We start from the raw sequence: 16,732 nt of genomic DNA on the forward strand, positions 1-16,732 counted from the left end.
GATGCATCCAAAATGTTTGTTGGTAGGTCTGCAGCCGTTTCATTCCCGATTACACATACCAAGAAGTTATCCCCCAAGCACTTATGTTCGATCGGAGGATCAAAAAGTAGACAAGCCAGCGCTGCCCCCATTTCATTTTCAGTGCTCTCAAAATCCACTACCTCATTTTGCTCAATCTTAGCTGATGGGTCTGTCTGCTCCTCGGCAACATCATCCCGAGATAACTGCAGGTCGAAGAAGATCTCAAACCCTGGCACGCGCTTCCTCTTGGCATTCAACCATGGCTCTGGGAAGCCGCAGAACGGAAAATCCTCTCCCTCCCGGACGAAACGTCCGTTTAGGGTACCTTGAATAGGCCGATGCATCAACTCAAAAGTCTTCCTTGCCCTCTTTGCTTTGGCTCTCCCGGTTATCTCCTTGCCTTTTCTCACCCAGTCCGCTTTGGTGGGCAGATAACCCAAGCCAAAGGTGTGTGGGTTGTGTAGCACTTCGGCCAACGCTGCAATGCCCTTCCGGCCGCTCTTTCCCAATCCCATTCCGGGGATGTGTTGAAGCTTGTTCATGAGGTATATTGATTGTGCGCTAACATACAACCCCTCATTAACAGCTAAGATGTTCTGCACGACCCGGGCCTCAGCCAGGGTAAAACCCGACATGAACACATCCTCCATACCGTGCTCAATTTCCAAAACTGGCGTAGATATTTCTGGCGGTGGATGGATCGACGAATTTCTAAAAACGATGGCTACTCCCTTCCCATGGGGGTATTTCACCATCTGATGCAAGGTGGACGACACTGCCTTTACTTGGTGCAACCACGACCGCCCCAAAAGTAGATTGAAAGTCGTAGGAACTTCTAAGACGTGAAAGTCTACCTCATGCTGTCCCGGCCCAACCTTGGCCTGAATTTTCACTGTCCCCATTACTTCTCTGCTTGTGTTATCATATGCCCGAATCACCTGGGCTGTCGGCACAAAGTCCGCGGTCTTTAAACCGATTGCATATGCAGTCCTTGCCGGGCACACATTGATGGCGAACCCTGTGTCGATAAGCACCACGGGTATCCATTTGTTTCTGCACTCCACAGAGATGTAGAGTGGCTTGTTATGGTTCGCACCCTCAGGTGGCAACTTTTTGTCGGAGAAAGTCAACATCGGGGTAGCCCCTCCCGGAAAGACTAAGCCCACCAGCTGTTCGGGCGTGGTGTCTATTGAGAGCTTGGCCTTATCCATGGCTGATAAGACAGCTTGTCGATGCACTCGCAATGCCATAAACAGTCCCCAGATGGAGATGTTTGCCCGTATCTTTTTCAACTACTTCAGTACCGCCTCTTCTTCGAGCTACTTCTCTTTCTGTTTCTCCATCTCCTTATCTTTTCCAGACGCCTCTAGCTGATCTAGATGTGGGGGCTTGAAATACCTCCCGCTTCTAGTCATATGATCGACTTCGCCGATGTACCAGGTATCGTCTGGCTGGTTGCTCCCCAATCCTCATCCATGTGGGCAAGACATAGATCATCGTCCTCCCACCACATTTCGTCAGCAGCCGACAGACACCTGTCTGGCCCCAGTACAATTATGCTCGCAGTACTTTCTGTCCACATACTCGCAGCATTCTCTATCCTCGTGCACATAGTACTTTCAGTCCCCACGGGGGCCTTGGCTTTTCTAATTCTCTCAAACTCCTCGATTCCTTTTTGCTCCAACTGCATTAGTACAACTGGTTGTTCTATAATTCCCGTGTTCAAAATGCCCAGATCTTGACCGAAATTCTTAGCACCGGCGCTCTCCGGCGTTGTATTCTGATCTCCAGCCCTTCTAGCCACAATTGATATCCTTGCCCCTACCGGGCCCTGTTCCAACTGAGTTTCGTCGACAACATCTGGTAGGTCATCTAGCCACCCGGTGACCTCTGCTGATTTCTCAAAATCAGACCAGTTGACTACCATGCCCTTTGGATCTTGTTCATCGAAAAATTGGAGGTTAGCAAAGTCCCCTTCCACAGCTGCTAAGCCATCTATCCTCTGACCAGATTCATCCCCCTATATCACACAAAGCTCTGTCCCTGCCGGCAATTCCATATTTGGTCCAACCTGGCCTACTGACAGAATGTAGTCACTCGGACTGTATACCTCCTCAGCAAAATTCCCAGATTCCTCAAATTTTGACTCAGGAATCCCATTCTCCACTGAAGTCTCCCCTGTTCTGTCTTCGACAGTCACCACCATTGGCTCGGGTTGGGTTCTGGAGATGTCCAACATGCACAAGTCAGTGCAGTCAAGAAGGAGCACCTTCGGCTTAAGTAGGTGGGACGGGGGGATATAGATGTTGGGGTCGTATGACGTGACCTCGGTTTGGATAAAGTTGATTCGTTTGGGAGGTGGAGCTTGGTTGTGTGGTGGGAGATGGTTGGTTGTGATGTTAGGCTTTTCTGGAGGCACAATCACCCCATTATCAATGAGATCTTGAATCTCATGACTGTAGACGTCCCCCGAACGCCCCGGGAGGGTTAAGCTCCCGTTCTGTTCATTTGGGGTCACTACAGCTCGGACTCTTTAATGTCACGGTTCCTAATCTGAACCAAAGAGTCCAAATCCGGCAAATCGTTTTGAGAAACTGATTTTTTTGAAAAAAATAGTGCCAAACATGGACTGCTTTGCCAGATACAGAGTCGCCACCTAAATATTTTATTTTGGGACATTTAGGAAACCCTGACTCGGTGCCAAAAGGCCACGTGTCCGTCATCACCAAAGTTGCCTCGGCTCGGGAACTTGGGTACGATTGGGGAAGGTCACTTCGTGAGCACCCCCGCTCGCCCGGTCATAGACCGGTCTCTACTAACCATTATATCAATTTTTGAAAACATTGTGAGTTCTTATTCCGGTTATTTAGCCTAGGTTACTATGTGATGCTCACAGCATACAAGTATAGACTGGATCGCCTGAATTGGAACAAAACATTTCATGCTTGTTTTTGAAAATGGTTTGCTACCCGCAGGTAGGCTTGAAACATTTGATGATTTATTCCAATTCAGATAACCCAACCTTCACCCACAGGCATTCAGGCAGGTATATCAGATAAGCACATAGCCTCATGGTAAGCATGCTATTCATGGCAGCACTCACACGCATGCAAGGATGCTAAAGCATAAAGCTTACCGAGTACTCCAAGCCAAAATAGAAACTCATTAGAAATCATGCATGATCCTAATTATACAGAAATGCCTAATGCAACACATGCAAAATGCAACTATAGCAGGCTCGGCTATCCTAAGATGGCATATGGAATGCTACAGCTAACATGTATTCAATTTGGAATTGAAATACAAATGCAGTTAGTATGGTGCGCCGAGCCCGGTGCATGCGATACAGATGAATGATGCAAACATGCTGTCATACTGTATGCTAGTTTAAACATGCCCTAATCTAACCATCATAAGCGGATAAATAAAAGGGAAGAAAGGCGTGGGGTTGGAAGACATACAACACACACACGCACACTTATTACAGTTGTGCCCTCGTAGAGAGGGTCCGAATAAATAATACAGTCCAAATATTACAGTCCCGAATAAAAGAATATTACAATCCGAAATAATATTACAAAATCTTAATTAATGAATGAATTAGCTAAGAAAGCAAATAAAACTGGCGTGCAAGCCAGGGACTGCCTTGCTTCTGGTGGATGATGCATGTCCGGATTGTCTTGCGCGGAAATCCACCGGAATGCCCCAATTAGCCTCTGTTTACACCTGTTCTTGAAATGCGTGCCGAGCCCCAAAAAGTTGCTGATTCTTCGTTTTGCTGCAACAGAGAGCAGGAAAGGGGCATAGCAATGTATTTGCACAGATATATGCATGTCTCGATCCTCGTGCCACCAATCACGCGTACCGAGGCATGATGGCCGAGGAGTCGAAATGCACAACTCAATATAGGATGAATGCACATGAAATTACAGCTAAAACCTAACTCCATCATGGATAATCCGGAGTGTCGGTGACTGGGGAATTGAGACACATTCCGTCACTCGGAGTACGAAATGTACCTCGTTTCCCGTGCCCAGGCTAACTCCTATCCCGGATACGATGCGATATGCATGACATGCATGAAATGCAACTAAGATACAATCCTAACATACACAATGCTATGGAAATGACATGCCTCGAAATACGTGCACACGGGCGCGCAAACCGAGAAAATGACAGAATACGATCTAAGATACAACCTAGTATGCACTATGCTATGAAAATGAGATGCCTCGAAATGCGTGCACACGGGCACGCAAACCGAGGCGATGATATGTGTCTCGAAATACATGCACGCGGGCACGCAAACCGAGGTGATGATATGTGTCTCGAAATACATGCACGCAGGCACGCAAACCGAGGCGATGATACGTGCCTCGAAATACGTGCATACGGGCACGCAAACCGAGGCGATGATATGTGTCTCGAAATACATGCACGCGGGTACGCAAACCGAGGCGATGATATGTGTCTCGAAATACATGCACGTGGGCACGCAAACCGAGGTGATGATATGTGTCTCAAAATGCGTGCACGCGAGCACGCAAACCGAGGCGATGATATGTGTCTCGAAATGCGTGCACACGGGCACGCAAACCGAGGCGATGATAAAATATGATGAAATGACATGGAAATGACAAAATGGGCTTATACCAACATGAGTGAGCCTCAGCCACACTCACATAGGATGCCGGCGGATAAAAATGGAGTGCCTCGAAATGCGTGCACACAGGCACGCAAACCGAGGCGATGACAAAATATGATGAAATGACATGGAAATGACAAAATGGGCTTATACCAACATGAGTGAGCCTCAGCCACACTCACATAGGATGCCGGCGGATAAAAATGGAGTGCCTCGAAATGCGTGCACACGGGCACGCAAACCGAGGCGATGACAAAATATGATGAAATGACATGGAAATGATGGCAATCATTCTAATGGAATTTCAGCAGTAAAATATGGGGGAAAACAGTCCCGAAATGAGGCGAAATGACATGAAATGCATGGAATTGTCCCGAAATGCAACACTAGGCACCCGAAATGGCCTATAGCTATGCTAAACATGCACAATATGGACATGCAATGCAAAGACAGAAGCTAGACAGTCCCAAAAGATGCACTTTCACAGTTATAAACATGGCCAAACAGCAAGCATAGGTATGGCAAAAAATAGCATGCAAGAATAGGGGCCAAAAGAGGGGTAATGAAGCAAGTGATACAAGCAAAACTCAAACTGAAAAATTTCCTTCTACAAAACTGAAGAGGGACCAAAAATATGAATATTTACAGTATATGGCAGCCTCAAAATCAGTATACAAACATGCTAAAAGTGTGATGCAAAATTAGGCTCAAAAGTGGCTACAACATGAAGTATACAAAATAATCACCAAACAGCCAAAGACCCTTAATAAAACATGTAGAATGGACCAAAATAAGCACTTTTCCAGAACTGTAAAATGGCCAAAAACAAAAGCATGGTAGGCTAACTAAACATGCAAGAATGGGGAATAAAAGGGAGATATAACATGAAGTGACCTATGGAAGCCCCAAACCATGAAAGGACCTACATGAAACATGAAGTATGGATCAAAATAAGAACTTTTTCAGAACTGTAAAATGGCCAAAAACAAAAGCATGGTAGTCTGCCATTGCATGCAAGAATGGGGAAGAAAAGAGGAGTATAAAGGTAGGTACAACATGGAAACCCAAAATGGTGTTGAGCCCTTCTTCAATGTTGAAGAGGGGCTCAAAATAAGCCTAATATCAGTTTACAACATGCTCTAAAATAAATTTCTCATGGGTCAAAAATAGCATGCAAAACTATGACATACAAGAGGGTCAATGAAGCAAGTGTGTCATGGAGGGCTCAAACAGGGTTGAGCCCTTAATGAAAAGTGAAGATGAGCTCAAAAGAGGGCCCTTTTCAGTTAGGGCCGGAGCTTGAAACAAAAAGCAAGTGGGGCTTAGAAATAGATCAAGAAAAAGGGTCAAAAGGGTAAAAGTATTACTTACCCTTGAAGACTCAAACTTTTGTTGCTTCTTGGATGGATTTGCAGCTTCTTTTGCCTTTGAGAAACCTCCCTTGTTGCTGGAAATGAGGTGGTGGTGGTAGAGCTTGGTGGTGTAGAAGGAATGAAGGTTAGGGACTTAGGGTTTTTCAAAGAATTGAGAAGGAAGAAGATGGAGTTGAGTATGAAGACTTGAAGAACAATTTTTCTAACCCTTGTAAGTGAAGCCACCAGCTGGTTATAAGGGTTCAAAAGGGGGTGTAAAGGTGGGGGAAAAGGAGAGCAAAATTCCCCCACAAAATATCCCTCGGATAAATATCTTGTCTGGGGGATATTGCCCCACAGCTGTAAAGTGCACAGTGCAAGGAACACGGCCGGCCTATCACTTTTGTTGCAGGTGGCCGGCCGGCCACACCCCCTAGCCGGCCGGCTAGGGGTCAAAAGGTTCAATCACATTTTCTGGCCAGCCAGCAACTGGGGAGGTACTCCTATGTGTGTACAACACAACCATGTGGTTAAAATTCCAAGAAAGTGGGTCCAAGGGGTTCAACATTAGCTCGGAAAGAGGGGTTCAAAAGAGTCAATTTGAATTACTGGCCGGCCATGAACTTTTAGGGGCCTCTCATGTGTGTACATCACAAATATGTGGTTCAAAGTTCAAGAAAAAGGGTCCAAGGGGTTCAACATTAGCCCGGAAGAAAGGGGTCAAAAGGGTCAGGTAACCTTAATGGCCGGCCACCAACTTTTAGGGGCCTCTCATGTGTGTACATCACAAATATGTGGTTGAAAGTTGGCAACACTAACCCTAGGGTGTTCAACATTAGCCCGGAAGTTGGAAAAACGGGCGCCGGGAGGCTCCGGAGGAGAGATAACTGGTTGCTGCAAAAATTGCTGGCCTCCCACTCTTCAGTGACCTCCCTGGTGATAAAACAGAGGTACCTGCCAAAAATGAACGAAAACCGATGCAAAACGAATGTTCGGGGGCCAAAACACGCAGTTCGGGATCCCGAAAATGGGCTGTTAAGCACCGAAAATGGCGTTCGGCCACGAAGTGGGTTTCTCAGACCCCAGTGTCCCTCAAAAGGGAGCAAATAAGATGTATGCCAAAAATCGGAGCAAAAGGAGATGGTTAAGCGGTCCCGAACTGAGGCACACGGCCAACGGTCCCGAAAACCAGGAACCGGACTCCGAAATGGGCAAAATGGCCTACGACCACCAAATGTAGCCTACGGACATTGAGAGATGGTCTACGGGACCTCTCCCTCCCCTCAGGAAAAGAAACAGAGAAAACCGAGTCTGGTTCGCAAACCGAGACAAGGCACAGAAGAAGGTTCGGAAGTCCGGAGGCAGGGCTCACGGCCGCGACTCTGAAACTTCTGAACGAGCACATTATGCAACATCACCAAGCGCTCAATTGGTGACGTCTGAGTCTTAAGGTCGGTCAAAAATGGGGTGTCTACAATGACGTAATTGGAAGCATTGGTCGGTGTCATGACCATGCTGCTAGTGAAATGCGCAATATTTGGCTGGGTTGTGGGTAGGGGAAGTTTTTCCGGTAATGGCCGCGGCTCTAGGGGCTTCAAGTGCCCTTTTCTGATTAAAACCCCCAGAGCTTTGGACAGGGGCATATATAGTGGGGTGAAGGTTCTTTGGTTTTTGGGTTGGTATTTGGTTGTTTGTGTGGTACATACAAACATGCATGCCAATTGGCCTATCACCTAAGCATAGGAGAGCAACTTTTAAGAACACTTAAAAGGGGACAAATATGGACATGTGACATACATTGTAAGCTTTGAAATCATGTTAGGAAATGTTCCAAACCAACCAAACAAAGCAAGCAAGTCATGCAAAAAGGCTTAAAGCTTGAAACTAGCCAAGGGGCTCAAACCAAGGCTATGCAAAATTGAAGCAAATGACAGGTATAATCCAAAATAGTCCTAGATCATGCCAAAATAAGCTAGAACAAAGGGCCGAAAGCATGAGGCATGCAAGGCTACAAAAGAGGTGTTACACTACAACTATCCAAACCAAACATGACATGACTTAAGAAATGAAAAATAGAGTTATGGCATGGTAAAATAAGACCAAAAATCCACTTAGATGGCATCCCAAAGACCTAAACATGATGGCATACACAATGACCCATTCATGAGGCATAAAACATCAACTCTTTAAAGCATTAAAGGAGTGACAAGTGCAAGTGTTTGAGCATGAAACATGGACTGAAATATTATAACAAATGATACCAAATCATTGAAATGGTCCAAGTAAAGTATACTAGTGACTTGGACACTTAAGGCTAACATGCTACAATGCCTTATGGCTATACAAAGCATGGCATATATGGTCAAAATAACTCAAATCAAAGCTTAAGCATGTTACCACAAGGCTAAAAGCTTCATGGAGTTGAGCCAAAATCATGCTAGAAACATGGCTTAAAGCATGATGCATGTTAAGGCAAATGAAATGATTGCAAGGCAAGTACATGAAGCATACATGGTATGTCCAAATCAAGTCAAAACAGTGTTATATCATGGCAAAATAAAGCCTAATAAATACTGAAATGAAGCTAAAACAAGCCAAGCAAACATGCTACCAATATAAGCCATTTATACTAGCATTCAAGACAATAAGGAGAGGGGATGACCCTCTCCTATTTAGGACTCCAAAACCTCCTTCCCACCACTGAAAATGCTCTAGATTTCAGTGGTAGGAAGGTCATGCAAAGCCAAGAACAAGGGCCAAAAGGGATGGCCTAAAACAAGGCCTAAGAGGGGGGAAACAACCCCAAACCAAAAAGTGATCTTGAACAAAGATCTAAAGCAACAAAAATCAGAACTTATTGTAGTTTAGAGTTAAGCTTAAAACAATAAGCAAGAAGGTCTAAAAGCTTAAGCAAGAAAGGGGTATTAAAAGCAAGAGTAGATTGAGGAATCTGCACTTGCCCCAGCTAATGAATGAACTGGACCACCGAATACCGGTGATTCATGGATTGGTTGGGGCACATCAACTTAGCGGCGCAAAGCTTTGAAATTTAGCTAAGTCGATTAACAAATCTGCCATTGCCTCAGCTAATGAATGGACTGGACCGCCAAATATCGGTGGTTCATGGATTGGCTGGGGCACATCAACTTAGCGGCGCAAAGCTTTGGAATTTAGCCGAGTAGATTGATGAATCTGCCCTTGCCCCAGCTAATAAATGAACATGACTGCCAAATATCAATGCGCAGAGCATTAAAGAGAGCGCCTCGGGAGTGTTGCACCCGTAATGAATAAATGGGGTGGGGGCTGCGTGTGCATAGGTGCTATTTTTGCGTTCAAATCCAACAAATTTTGAGAAGGAAAAAAATAGTGTGTTGAGCCTATTCTTCAACAGTGTGGACGACTGTTGATAGCAAAAAGACTATTCTTTAATAGTAAGGGGGAAGGTAAGACGCTGGCAGAACTGGACGCAGAGATGAATCAAGGTGGTGAGCCTACGCGCACGGGGAGTAGGACGTTGGGGGAGCGTGAGAGGCGCCACTTCCCACGTCGTCGAAGTAGGTCACCTAGGAAGGAGAAACAACAACAAGGTAACTCATCTTGTTTAAGAGGAGAAACCAGTGGGCAACCGCGCCCGTTGAGTTTTTCGGTCTTCATTGGGAACAAACTGATGATGGAAGCGAATTCGATTATCCGTGACCCAAATGTAGCAGTCGAGTTCGCTCGACAGATTTTTCTGCTAGAAGTCCAGTAGTCGATGGTCGGCCGGGCTGATTATGAAGTTTTTCGAGAGGGCGTCCATGGAGCAGTAAAGGGGTTATATACCTCCTATGAAATCGACATGCGTCATCGTGCCAAGTTGTAGACACCCCATTTTTGACCGACCTTAAGACTCAGACGTCACCGATTGAGCGCTTGGTGATGTTGCATAATGTGCTTGTTCAGAAGTTTCAGAGTCGCGGCCGTGAGCCCTACCTCCGGACTTCCGAACCCTCTTCTGTGCCTTGTCTCGGTTTGCGAACCAGGCTCGGTTTTCTCTGTTTCTTTTCCTGAGGGGAGGGGGAGGTCCTTTAGACCATCTCTCAGTGGCCGTAGGCTACATTTGGTGGCCGTAGGCCATTTTGCCCATTTCGGAGTCCGGGTCTCGGTTTTCGGAGCCGTCAGGCCGTGTGCCTCGGTTCGGGACCGCTTAACCATCTCCTATTGCTCTAATTTTTGGCATACATCTTATTTAATCCCTTTTGAGGGACACTGGGGTCTGAGAAACCCACTTCGTGGCCGAACGCCACTTTCGGTGCTTGGCAGCCCATTTTCGGGACCCCGAACTGCGTGTTTTGGTCCCCGAGCATTCGTTTTGCAACGGTTTTCATTCATTTTTGGCAGGTACCTCTGTTTTATCACCAGAAAGGTCACTGAAGGGTGAGAGGCCAGCAATTGTTGCAGCAACCAGTTATACATCCTCCGACGCCCTCCGGCGCCCGTTTTTCGCACTTCCGGGCTAATGTTGAACACCTTGGACCCTTTTTCTTGAACTTTGAACCACATATTTGTGATGTACACACATGAGAGGACCCTAAAAGTTCATGGCCGGCCAGTAATTCCACCTGACCCTTTTGACCCCCTCCTTCCAGGCTAATGTTGAACCCCTTGGACCCTTTTTCTTGAACTTTGAACCACATATTTGTGATGTACACACATGAGAGGACCCTAAAAGTTCATGGCCGGCCAGTAATTCCACCTGACCCTTTTGAACCCCTATTTCCGAGCTAATGTTGAACCCCTTGGACCCACTTTCTTGGATTTTGAACCACAGGGTTGTGTTGTATACACATAGGAGGACCTTACCAGTTGGTGGCCGGCCAGAAAATCTGATTGACCTTTTTGACCCCTAGCCGGCCGGCTAGGGGGTGTGGCCGGCCGGCCACCTGCAGCAAAAGTACCAGGCCGGCCGGGCTCCTTGCACTGTTCCCTTTACAGTTGTGAGGCTTTATCCCCCAGAAAAGATCTTTATCCGGGGGATATTTCTTGGGGGAAATTTACTCTCCTTTTCCCCCACCTTTACACCCCCTTGTTGGCCTTTATAACAAGCAAGCTAGATCATATTTTGGGGTTAGAAAACTTCACCTTCAAGCCTCCATACACAACTCCATCTCCATACCTCTCATTTCTTTAAAAATCTCTAAGTCCCTAACCACCACTTCTTCTACACCACCAAGCTCTACCACCACCACCTCATTTCCAGTAACAAGGAAGGTTTCTCAAAGGCAAAAGAAGCTGCAAATTGGTCCAAGAAGCAACAAAAGTTTGAGTCTTCAAGGGTGAGTAACCTTTTCTTCACTTTGACCCTTTTTCTTGATCCATTGGTTAGCCTTTTATGCTTTTTGTTTCAAGCTCCGGCCCTAACTGAAAAGGGCCCTCTTTTGAGCTCATCTTCACTTTTCATTAAGGGCTCAACCCTGTTTGAGCCCTCCATGATACACTTGCTTCATTGATCCTCTTATATGTCATAATTTTGCATGCTATTTTTAGCCCATGAGAAATTTGTTTTCGAGTATGTTGTAAACTGATATTAGGCTTATTTTGAGCCCCTCTTCAACATTGAAGAAGGGCTCAACACCATTTGGGACTTCCATGTTATACCTACCTTTATACTCCTCTTTTCTTCCCCATTCTTGCATGCAATGGCAGCCTATCATACTTTTGTTTTTGGCCATTTTACAGTTCTGAAAAGGTCCTTATTTTGGTCCATTCTTCATGTTTCATTTAGGTCCTTTCATGGTTTGGGGCCTCCATAGGTCACTTCATGTTATATCCCTCTTTTATTCCCCATTCTTGCATGTTTAGTTAGCCTATCATGCTTTTGTTTTTGGCCATTTTACAGTTCTGGAAAAGTGCTTATTTTGGTCCATTCTACATGTTTTATTTAGGGTCTTTGGCTGTTTGGTGATTATTTTGCATACCTCATGTTATAGCCACTTTTGAGCCTTATTTTGCATCACATTTTTAGCATGTTTGTATACTGATTTTGAGGCTGCCATATACTGTAAATATTTATATTTTCAGTCCCTCTTCAGTGTTGTAGAAGGAAAATTTTCAGTTTGGGTTTTTCTTATATCACTTGCTTCATTACCCCTCTCTTGGCCCCTATTCTTGCATGCCATTTTTGCCATACCTATGCTTACTGTTTGGCCATGTTTATAACTGTGAAAGTGCCTTTTTTGGGACTGCCTAGCTTCTTTCTTTGCATTGCATGTCCATATTGTGCATGTTTGGCATAGCTATAGGTCATTTCGGGTGCCTAAATTCGCATTTCGGGACAATTCCATGCATTTCATGTCATTTCGCCTCATTTCGGGACTGTTTTCCCCCATATTTTACTGCTGAAATTCCATTAGAATGATTGCTATCATTTCCATGTCATTTCATCGCATTCCGCCATTGCCTCGGTTTGCGTGCCGGTGTGCATGCATTTCGAGGCACCTCATTTTTATCCGCCGGCATCCTATGTGAGTGTGGCTGAGGCTCACTCATGTTGGTATAAGCCCATATCATGTTTTCATGACATTACATCGCATTCCGCCATTGCCTCGGTTTGCGTACCCGTGTGCACGCATTTCGAGGCACCTCATTTTTATCCGCCGGCATCCTATGTGAGTGTGGCTGAGGCTCACTCATGTTGGTATAAGCCCATATCATGTTTTCATGACATTACATCGCATTCCGCCATTGCCTCGGTTTGCGTGCCCGTGTGCACGCATTTCGAGGCACCTCATTTTCATAGTGTTTGCCATTGCCTCGGTTTGCGTGCCCGTGTGCACGCATTTCGAGGCATCTCATTTTCATTACATTGCGTTTGCCATTGCCTCAGTTTGCGTGCCCGTGTGCACGCATTTCGAGGCGTTTCATTTTCATTGCATTCATGCATTTTCTCGGTTTGCGTGCCCGCGTGCACGCATTTCGAGGCACCTCATTTTCATAGCATTTTACCAATGCCTCGGTTTGCGTGCCCGTGTGCACGCATTTCGAGGCATCTCATTTTCATTGCATTGCGTTTGCCATCGCCTCGGTTTGCGTGCCCGTGTGCACGCATTTCAAACCGTCTCATCTTCATTACATTCATGCATTTTCTCGGTTTGCGTGCCTGTGTGCACGGACTTAGAGGTATCTCATTTTCACAGCATGGTGCATACTAGGTTGTATCTTAGATTGTATTCTGTCATTTTCTCGATTTGCGTGCCCGTGTGCACGCATTTCGAGGTATTTCATTTCCATAGCATTGCATATTAGGATTATATCTTAGTTGCATTTCATGCATATCATGCATATTGCATCGTGTCCGGGATAGGAGTTAGCCCGGGCACGGGAAACGAGGTACATTTCGTACTCCGAGTGACGGAATGTGTCTCAATTCCCCAGTCACCGACACTCCGGATTATCCATGATGGAGTTAGGTTTTAGCTGTAGTTTCATGTGCATTCATTCTATATTGAGTTATGCATTTCGACTCCTCGGCTATCATGCCTCGGTATGCGTGATTGGTGGCACGAGGTTTGAGACATGCATATATCTGTGCAAATACATTGCTATGCCCCTTTCCTACTCTCTGTTGCAGCAAAATCAGGAATCAGAAACTTTTCGGGACTTGGCACGCTTTTCAAGAACAACTGGTGTAAACAGAGGCTAATTAGGGCATTCCGGTGGATTTCCGCGCAAGATAATCCGGACATGCATCATCCATCAGAAGCAAGGCGGTCCCTGGCTTGCACGCCAGTTTTATTTGATTTCTTAGTTAATTCATTAATTAATTAGGATTTTCTGTAATATTTCGGACTGTAATATTCTTTTATTCGGGACTGTAATATTTGGACTGTATATTTATTCGGACCCTCCGAGTGAGGGCACAACTGTAATAAGTGTGCGTGAGTGTGATGTATGTCTTCCAACCCCACGTCTTTCTCCCTTTTATTTATCCGCTTATGATGGTTAGATTAGGGCATATTTAAATTAGCATACAGTATGATAGCATGTTTGCATTCATTCATCTGTATTGCATGCACCGAGCTCGGCGCATCATACTAACTGCATTGTACTTTCAATTCCAAATTGAATACATGATAGTTGTAGCATTTCATATACCATCTTAGAGTAGCCGAGCCTGCTATAATTGCATTTTGTATGTGTTGCATTAGGCATTTCTGTATAATTAGGATCATGCATGATTTCTAATGTGGTTTCTATTTTGGCTTGGAGTACTCGGTAAGTTTTATGCTTTAGCATCCCTGCATGCGTGTGAGTGACTGCCATGATAGCATGCTTACCATGAGGCTATATGCTTATCTGATATAATTGCCTGAATGCCTGTGGGTGAAGGTTGGGTTATCTAAATTGGAATAAATCATCAAATGTTTCAAGCCTACCTACGGGTAGCAAACCATTTTCAAAAACAAGCATGAAATGTTTCGTTCCAATTTAGGCGACTCGGTCTATATTTGTATGCTGTGCGCATCACATAGTAACCTAGGCTAATAAACCGGAATAAGAACTCACAATGTTTTTCAAAAATTGATATCATGGTTAGTAGAGACCGGTCTATGACCGGGTGAGCGGGGGTGCTCACGAAGTGACCTTCCCCAATCGTACCCAAGTTCCCGAGCCGAGGCAACTTTGGTGATGACGGACACGTGGCCTTTTGGCACCGAGTCAGGGTTTCCTAAATTTCCCAAAATAAAATATTTAGGTGGCGACTCTGTATCTGGCAAAGCAGTCCATGTTTGGCACTTCTTTCAAAAATCAGTTTTCTCAAAACGATTCGCCGGATTTGGACTCTTTGGTTCAGATTAAGAACCGTGACACAAAAAATCGAGAGTCCGAACTGTAGCATGAGGCCCACGGGCCTGTCTACAGTTTCTGGCGACTCTGCTGGGGATTTAGAGAGCTTGACTCGAACTCATGATATCTGTTTTTGACTACACTTGTGTGTTTCTTTGCATTGCATTTGCATTGGTGCGCCTAGGACACCGTGTTTGCCATCTACTATTCCTGAACGGTTTGCCGGAGGCTTGTCTTGTCAAGGCATGACCATAAGGCTGACCGGTTGTGGGCTCTGCCAGTATGGGAACACAAACCCCGGTTTTACCGGGGCACCCTCTTTGACCATTCGACCTAGTGCATATTCGGATCCATAGTGACCATTCCAAATTAGGACAGGTTGCTTACCCGTTTATAGGTTGTTTGAAACCGCTGCGTGCGTAATGAAACCCTAGCTCCTGACACAATAGGACAGGGAAACCCTACCCCAACATAGGGGTGTTTTGGCTCTCACTTATCTGTTATGTGCTTTAGAGTGCGTCTCTACAGGAATGCATGTATCAGTATATGAGTTTGGGCATCAAGCCTGCGGGCATCAGTTCAGTATTGTCAGTATCAGGCCTGCGGGCATCAGATTAGTATATGAGATTGAGCATCAAGCCTGCGGGCATCAGTTCGGTATTGTCGGCATCAGGCCGGCGGACATCAGTTCGGTATTATGGGTATCAGGCCTGCGGGCATCAGCCAGTATTTGAGAATTAGTTATCTGCGGGTATCAGATTCTGTTTTAGGGGACAGTGATACAGGGATAATAATCAGTGTTTGAGGACAGTGTGTATTCAGCTTATTGACTGTGTGTTGATTATGCCCGGCTGTGTGTCATGCATTTTATTTTAAGCTGTTGTGCTGTCCGTTTATCTGTTTATTTATTTCCTTTTCGCTTTATTTATCTTTTGCTAGGTCAGTTTTAGCACGATTGCTTCCAACCCAGCAGGCATTCCCCAAGCACTTTGGACACGAGGTCGTCGACTCCATCGATCTGAGGATCTAATCGACGGACAGCCAGTGTTCCATTCTCTACCCCCTGTTACAAGAAGGAAGCAGAAAAAGCGCAGTGTATCTGAACAAAGAGCATCAGAACAGTGGTATCCCCCATCAGTGGATAGTTGGATTGAGATCCCCATTGAGACAGATCTGCCAGTAGTTCAGACAAATCAAAGCAGTATGACGGCACCAACAGGAGTTGAGGAAATGATGCGCCAAATGCAGGAAACCATGCGGGCCATGCAACAGGATGCCGTTCGCCGGGATGAACTCGCTAAGCAATAAGCTGAGATTATGACCCAGCAAGCTGAGCTGATTACCAGACTGCAACAACAGAGTACAGCATCTGCTTCACACCAAATTCCTCCTCCGGCAGGAGCCCCATTACCTGAGCAGGCACCTGCTGTTCAGAACACTCCTCCAAACACCCAGAATACTGTGCCGACTATCCAAAATCTGCAAGAAGACACAAATCTTCCAACGGGGCCAGCTCCGCCCCCGCTTCCATCACAACTGTCCAAGGTCCATACATCCAATCACCCGGACTCTCCATTCGAGGTCGAGGTTGATCATACAGCTCTGAAATTGAGCAAATTGGAGAAGCTCTTCAAGAAATCCCAAGGGGTCAAGGCTATGCCGGATATCGAAGATGGATATACCGAGTAGGCCGTAACACTCCCCGATAGGTTCAAAATGCCACAAATCGACCGCTTTGACGGGACCGGCGACCCCATGGTCCATATCCAATTGTTTGCAGACGTCTTGCGGCCAATGGGCCTAACACGACCACAGAAGCTCTCACTATTCGGCCGAACCCTGTCGGGTGTGGCCTCCCATTGGTACGCAAGATTACAAGATGAAGTGA

The sequence above is a fragment of the Camellia sinensis genome, chromosome 9 (assembly GCF_055761805.1).
Source record: "Camellia sinensis isolate YWXY chromosome 9, ASM5576180v1, whole genome shotgun sequence".
NCBI lineage: Eukaryota > Viridiplantae > Streptophyta > Magnoliopsida > Ericales > Theaceae > Camellia > Camellia sinensis.